This window comes from Dreissena polymorpha, chromosome 9 (assembly GCF_020536995.1).
Source record: "Dreissena polymorpha isolate Duluth1 chromosome 9, UMN_Dpol_1.0, whole genome shotgun sequence".
Taxonomy (NCBI): domain Eukaryota; kingdom Metazoa; phylum Mollusca; class Bivalvia; order Myida; family Dreissenidae; genus Dreissena; species Dreissena polymorpha.
Window position 1 is genome coordinate 21,723,946 of NC_068363.1, and position 6,399 is coordinate 21,730,344.

The 6,399-nt window shown below is 32.3% G+C and overlaps 1 protein-coding gene across 1 annotated transcript in view; it reads left to right on the top strand.

Moving 5' to 3' along the window:
• LOC127846709 (uncharacterized) overlaps nt 1-6,399 on the top strand; it is a 130,635-nt gene that overhangs the window by 76,974 nt on the left and 47,262 nt on the right. The window lies entirely within an intron of this gene.

The following is a 6,399-nucleotide window of genomic DNA, read 5'->3' on the forward strand; positions in this document are numbered from 1 at the left end:
CCAATAACATTGAATAGAGTTTAAATTGTATTGGTCAGTAATCTTTCTATAGGTTTGTTGTGCTAACTGTGGTAAAACAGTGTTTATTTAATAAATATTGTAGGACAATGGTTTACGTATTTCCATGTAACCTCATCAATTGTCAGCATTCATTTTAAGTATTTGGGTATGTTTTGTGTTATTTGAGCCATTTTTTAGGCAGGGTACTGGGTTATTTGTCTCAGATGTGTTCTGTAAATTGTAATGTTTTTGTGGTTGTTTTTTTGCCCCTATTTCATCAATGTTTGTTCAAGTGATAGATTAGTTTAAACTTATTTATTTAAAACAAAAATTGTTATACATATAATTTCATACAACATTTATAGCATGTACAAGTTCTAATGGGATCGGAACGAAAGACAATGTGTTATGTGTTTAATGGTAGATCCCCCTGGCAATGGTACTTTTTTTTCACCCAACATTCTTTCACTAGGTACCAAATTTTTTTAAACATATGATGCCTGATTTTTTCATTTGATATGAATGTTTGCATATTGGGTACCGAAACACTATTTTTTTTTTTTTAATACGAACTAGATGCTTCAGTTATTTGAGCTCTTGTTAAGTTTATTTATATTTGAATACATTTAAAGTGCTTTTGTGGCATCCGTGCATGGCTCTCTCTGCCATTTGCAATTGTTACCAAATGCAAACATTTAGAAAGTTGCTATTGTATATTTCAATTTGGAAAAAAAGGCAAAAACTGATTTTTAGCTCACTTGATTACTTTTGTGACCGGTCTTTGTGCGTCGTCCGTCCGTCCGTCGTCCGTCCACATTTGTTCGTAAACACTCTAGAGGCCACATTTATTGTCCGATCTTCATGAAAGTTGGTCAGAAGATTTGTCCCAATGATATATCGATCAAGTTGGAAACTGGGTCATGCAGGGTCAAAAACTAGGTCACTAGGTCAAAAAAAAGAAAAACCTTGTAAAAACTGTAGAAGTCACATTTTATGCGAAATCTTCATGTAACTTTGTCAAAATGTTTGCCTTATTTATATGTTGGTTGAGTTTAAAAGTGGTTTCGGTCCGTTGAAAAACATGGCCGCCAGTGGGCGGGGCAGTTTTCCTTATTTGGCTTAGAGAAACCTTGTAAACACTCTAGAAGTCACATTTTTTGCCTTATCATCGTGAAACTTAGTCAATGCATTGGTTTTATTTATTTCTCGGACAATGTGGAAAATGGCTTAGATCGGTGAAACACACTTTTTAGCTCACCGGATTGCTCAGGTGAGGTTTTAGGATTGGTCTTTGTCAGCCGTCTGTCCGTCCACATTTGGTTTGTAAACACTGTAGCATTCACATTTCTCAAGCATTCTTTATCAAAGTTGCTGAAAGATGTCTGTCAAGTTTGATAATGAGCAAAATCACATAATTAATTCCATAATTATTGCCCTTTGATTGTTCAAATTTTCTTTATATTATACGAAAACCTTTGTTAACACTCTAGAGGTCACAATTTTATTTCAGATTTTATGAATCTTGGTCATAATATTTATTTTTGTAGCAAATTTTGATGTTTGGTAAGGGGGTCAACTCAAAATATAGGTAACCATGTCAAATCTTACAAAAACAAAAACATTCCATACGCCAGAGTTTTGGTTCAATAATGATGAAACTTGACCAGGATGTTTGTCTGGACAATATCTAGGTAAAGTTTGACATTTGGTAAAGATTGAATGAACTGACTCCTCTGAGGTGAGCAAACTAGGGCCATCTGGGCCCTCTTGTCTATTATTTCTCGCTAAACAAAGAAAAAATATATATGCATTGAAGACACTACAATTTAATAATGTTATAAAATAACTCTTTTTTTTTAATTGGCGAAAAAAAAAAAAAAAAAAAAAAACAACTGGCAAAAATGGTTGGGGAAGAAAATTTTTAACACAGGAAGAGCCCAGCAATGTAGAATCTTACCCTGACCTTCATGTCAATGGTTGTTATTTTATCATTTGTGTGTCAACATGTTATTTCTGTGCTTGCTGATGTGATGTCACTACGTTTTAAGTTGCTTTTAAGTGTTGTGTTTTTGTTTTTTTGTACATTTTGTTACTTTGTATTGTTAAGCTTGCTGCCAACGTTTTTCTTTGTTTTACTATATTCTATTTATTTTTAATATTTAGTGTTAATATTTTTGCCATTATTTTATAAAAAGTAAATTATATTAAAGGTTTATGGTATTGAGGTATAATTTTGTACAATCGCTCTGCCAGTATTTTATTGAATTTGTATGTTTGTTTCATGCAATATTTTATATGGTAATGTTTTGTGCTGTTGTTATTTCAATGTGAGGTTGCTGATTCTGCCTTGGGATGGAAAAAAACATGCCAAAAACTGTAGAAAAATTACTTGACAGTTGCAGAAACAAATCCAGTATTGTACGTTGTTCACATTTAATTTCAGGGTATTTCATATTTCTTTAAATGATCCTTGATATGAAAAATAGTTGTTTTTATTCTTGAAAATATTTTGGTTTTCGTTTGCACTATAATGTATATTTTTGCCACAAACATGTTACTTGATTGCTTTGTATAGTGTAATTTTGATAGAGAGGTATTACCAGTAAGGGTATGTTATAGAATTGATATTGTTTAGCTGCTTTGGGAATCCACACATTGTCAGTACAACTAGGAATTTTGTATTTGTAATTAAAAAAGTATTAAGTTATATATTGGTATTTAACTTATGACATAAACATATGTGATTTTGATTGAAACTAGTAAATAGTTTTGTCCATTTCAGGGACCTTTTCACGTTCTTATAAATGGACAAAATTGAAACAAATTGTTTTAGCTTTGCAAATTTTCTTTGTAGTGATGTTTTTTGATGGGAAACAGTAATACTGAACATTTTCCATGCACTAAAATCCATTAGATGCATATTTTGATGATTTAAAAACCTGAAAATTAAATGATTCTTGATATGAAAAATAGTTGTTTTTATTCTTGAAAATATTTTGGTTATTGTTTGCACTATAATGTATATTGTATATTTGGCCACAAACATGTAACTTGGTTGCTTTGTATAGTGTAATTTTGATAGAGAGGTATTAAGGGTTTGTTATAGAATATATATATTTTTCGCTGCTTTGGGAATTCACACAATGTCAATACAACTAGGAATTTTGTATTCTTAAATATTGCTAATTAAACAAATATGAAGTTATTTACTGGTATTTAACATATGACATAAACATATGTGATTTTTATTGAAACTAGTAAATAGTATTGTCCATTAAAGGGACCTTTTCACGTTTTAATAAATTGACAAAATTAAAAAAAATTGTTGCAGATTTGCAAATTGTCTTTGTAGTGATGTTTTTTTATATGAAACAGTTATTCTGAACATTTTCCATGCTCCAAAAGCCATTATATGCATATTTTGACAATTTAAAAACCTGAAATTATTAAGTGTTACAAACACAAAATGATCATATAATTTGGACAGTTCTGTTGTTATTGTTATATTTTGTGACAAAACCAGGATTGCTAAGAGACGTGTTCTGACAAAATTGGGCATAATGCATGTGTGTAAAGTGTCGTCCCAGATTAGCCTGTGCAGTCTGCATAGGCAAATCTGGGACAACACTTTCCACTTTTATGACATTTTTCGTTTAAATGAAGTCTCTTCTTAGCAAAAAGCCAATTTATGTGGCAAATTGTAGTCCCTGATTAGCCTGTGCGGACTGCACAGGCTAATCTGGGACCACACTTTACACACATGCATTATGCCCAGTTTTCTCAGAACATGACTCATATTATGAATAAAATACATGAAATGGTTCCTGAGCTTGGATGGCTGAGCGCAAGACTTTTACTCCAAGGGTCAGTGGTTTTACTTCAAGGGTCAGTGGTTTTACTCCAAGGGTCAGTGGTTTTACTCCAAGGGTCAGTGGTTTTACTCCAAGGGTCAGTGGCTTTACTTCAAGGGTCAGTCGTTTTACTCCAAGGGTCAGTGGTTGGAGCCAAGGTGTGGAGTACTTGTTTCTTTTCTTTCATTTTATTTTTGTTTTAAACTTGAACTCTTTAGTTCCGATGTTAACATTTATTAATTTAAAGCATTTAATAAAAAACTTCAAAACGTGCCAAAATCTGTGAAAAGGTCCCTTTAAAACTGACAATGATTAATGTCACTCATACCTCCTGTGTATTTAGGACTTTGTTACCTTAGAAACGGATTTTATTTTTATTCCAGTAGGAAAAATAGAGCATAGTTATAAAATTGTGTAAGTCTTTTATTAGGCCTTGACACAAAAATGTTTTTTTAACTTGTTGTATAAAGCTGTCTTGTTTTAGCTAGCCACACAAAATGTGTATGTTATGTAATGTTAGATATATATTTAATGTTTATACATGTTTTGAAGAAGTTTTGTTTATAGAAATGTTTCAGCTGAATTTTTTTATTGTTTTGGATCCACATTTAATTGTTCATTGTTATATTTAAAGCATAATAAGGATTCATTTGCAAATCCGCTTTTAATATTTGTCTTTATGTGGCAATGTTTTCCTTTCCTTTCTTTTATTATCCTTCTTAAAATTGTTGAAATTTTTGCCCTCTTTTACATCTAGTGTTTCCACAAAATTGTTACAACAACTTGGTATGTTTGGATGGAGGGGCATTTTGTGCTACTTTAACCCATTTACGCCTAGTGGACTCACCCATCCTTCTAAATTGGATCAATTTATTTCCAAAATTAGTGATTTCTAGTATATTTATTTCTATATGTAGAATATTTCGTACAGAAATTTCCTCAAGCAAACAGCGCAGACCCTGATGAGACGCAGCATCATACAGCGTCTCATCTGGGTACATGCTGTTTCCAAAGGCCTTTTTTCTAGACGCTAGGCATAAATGGATTAAAAAGCCCTGGTAAGGGTTTAATCGTATTGTCAGTGTTATATATGATTTTTTTTATACATTTTTTGCAGTGTTCGGTTATTGGATTGTTTAATGATTTTTAAAACTGTTATATGATGGTTGTTTTGAACGTTGCTGTGCCATTAGTTGATGTTGAAAATCCATCACTTGCCCTCTTTGAGGTATTTGTTAAAATGTGTCTTGTTCTGAGAAAACTGGGCAAAAAGCATGTGCGTAAAGTGTCATCCCAGATTAGCCTGTGCAGTCGGCACAGGCTAATCAGGGAAGACACTTTCCGCTTAAATTAGATTTTTAGTAAAAAGGGACTTCCTTTAAACAAAAAATACCAGGAAAGCGGACTGCACAGGCTAATCTGGAACGACACTTTACGCACATGCTTTTTGCCCAGTTTTTACAGAACAAAACACAAATGTTCCTGCCTTTTAAAATTTGTTTTCATTTTATATTTAATTGTCGAATACAATTTTTATTACTATTGTAGGTAGCAATGTATGTAGAAATGTAAATATACTTTTAGTTTTATTGTACATTAATGAAAATACAGTTTTTGGTCTATTGTAAAGTGGAGATCTGAGGAAAAATAGCTGGTATGTTTTCCATGTTGTTGTCTTAAATGGCTATAAAAACAAATGTGTATATAGCTTTAGAATTTTTTCAATGTCATCTTTTTAAGTTGTTCATGAATTCAAAGTTTCTTGCATGTTTAAGAAGTTTTTACAGAATTTTTCTTTCTATGGTAGAGAAAGGAACAGCTGGATCTGGCTAGCATCGATATTAGTCGCATTGTTTTTGCTGATATTCATCAATATATTATTATATACTGCTGTTCTTAAGAAATGCATATATGAACTTATCGTGTTATCATATCACAATGCACAACATGTATGCAATAAAAACTATGCAAAATATAATGTATTGCACTTTATTTAGAAACTTTGCTTTAAATTTATAAATCATTTAACAAGTATTTATGTAGAAGTGTTTACCTACCTTGCAGGTAGGAGAATGAATAATAAGAGAGCCAGGATGACCCTAAAGCACTTTTCGGGTTCATGGACATAAAATAGTTTAAGACTTGACCTGGTGATCTATTTTTGACCCAACATGACTTATATTTAAACTTGGCCTTCATATTGTCAAGATGAGCATTATGACCACTTTTCTCAAAACTGAGTCCTAAATGTGGCCTGGAGTGTTAACCCGTTGCATGCTGGGAAATTTGTCGTCTGCTAAAATGTCGTCTGCTGAATTTCTAAAATTAACTTTTTTCAAAGAATACTATCAGAATAGCAAACAGTTTGGATCCTGGTGAGACGCCACATTCTGTGGTGTCTCATCTGGACTCAAACTGTTTGCAAAGGCCTTCAAAATTCTATTCCAGCTGAGAGTTAACATATGCTCCATCGTGACCTTGTGACAAAGATTTAGGCTGCACATGACCCTGCCTTCTAAATGTCAAGATAAACATTCTGACCAAGTTT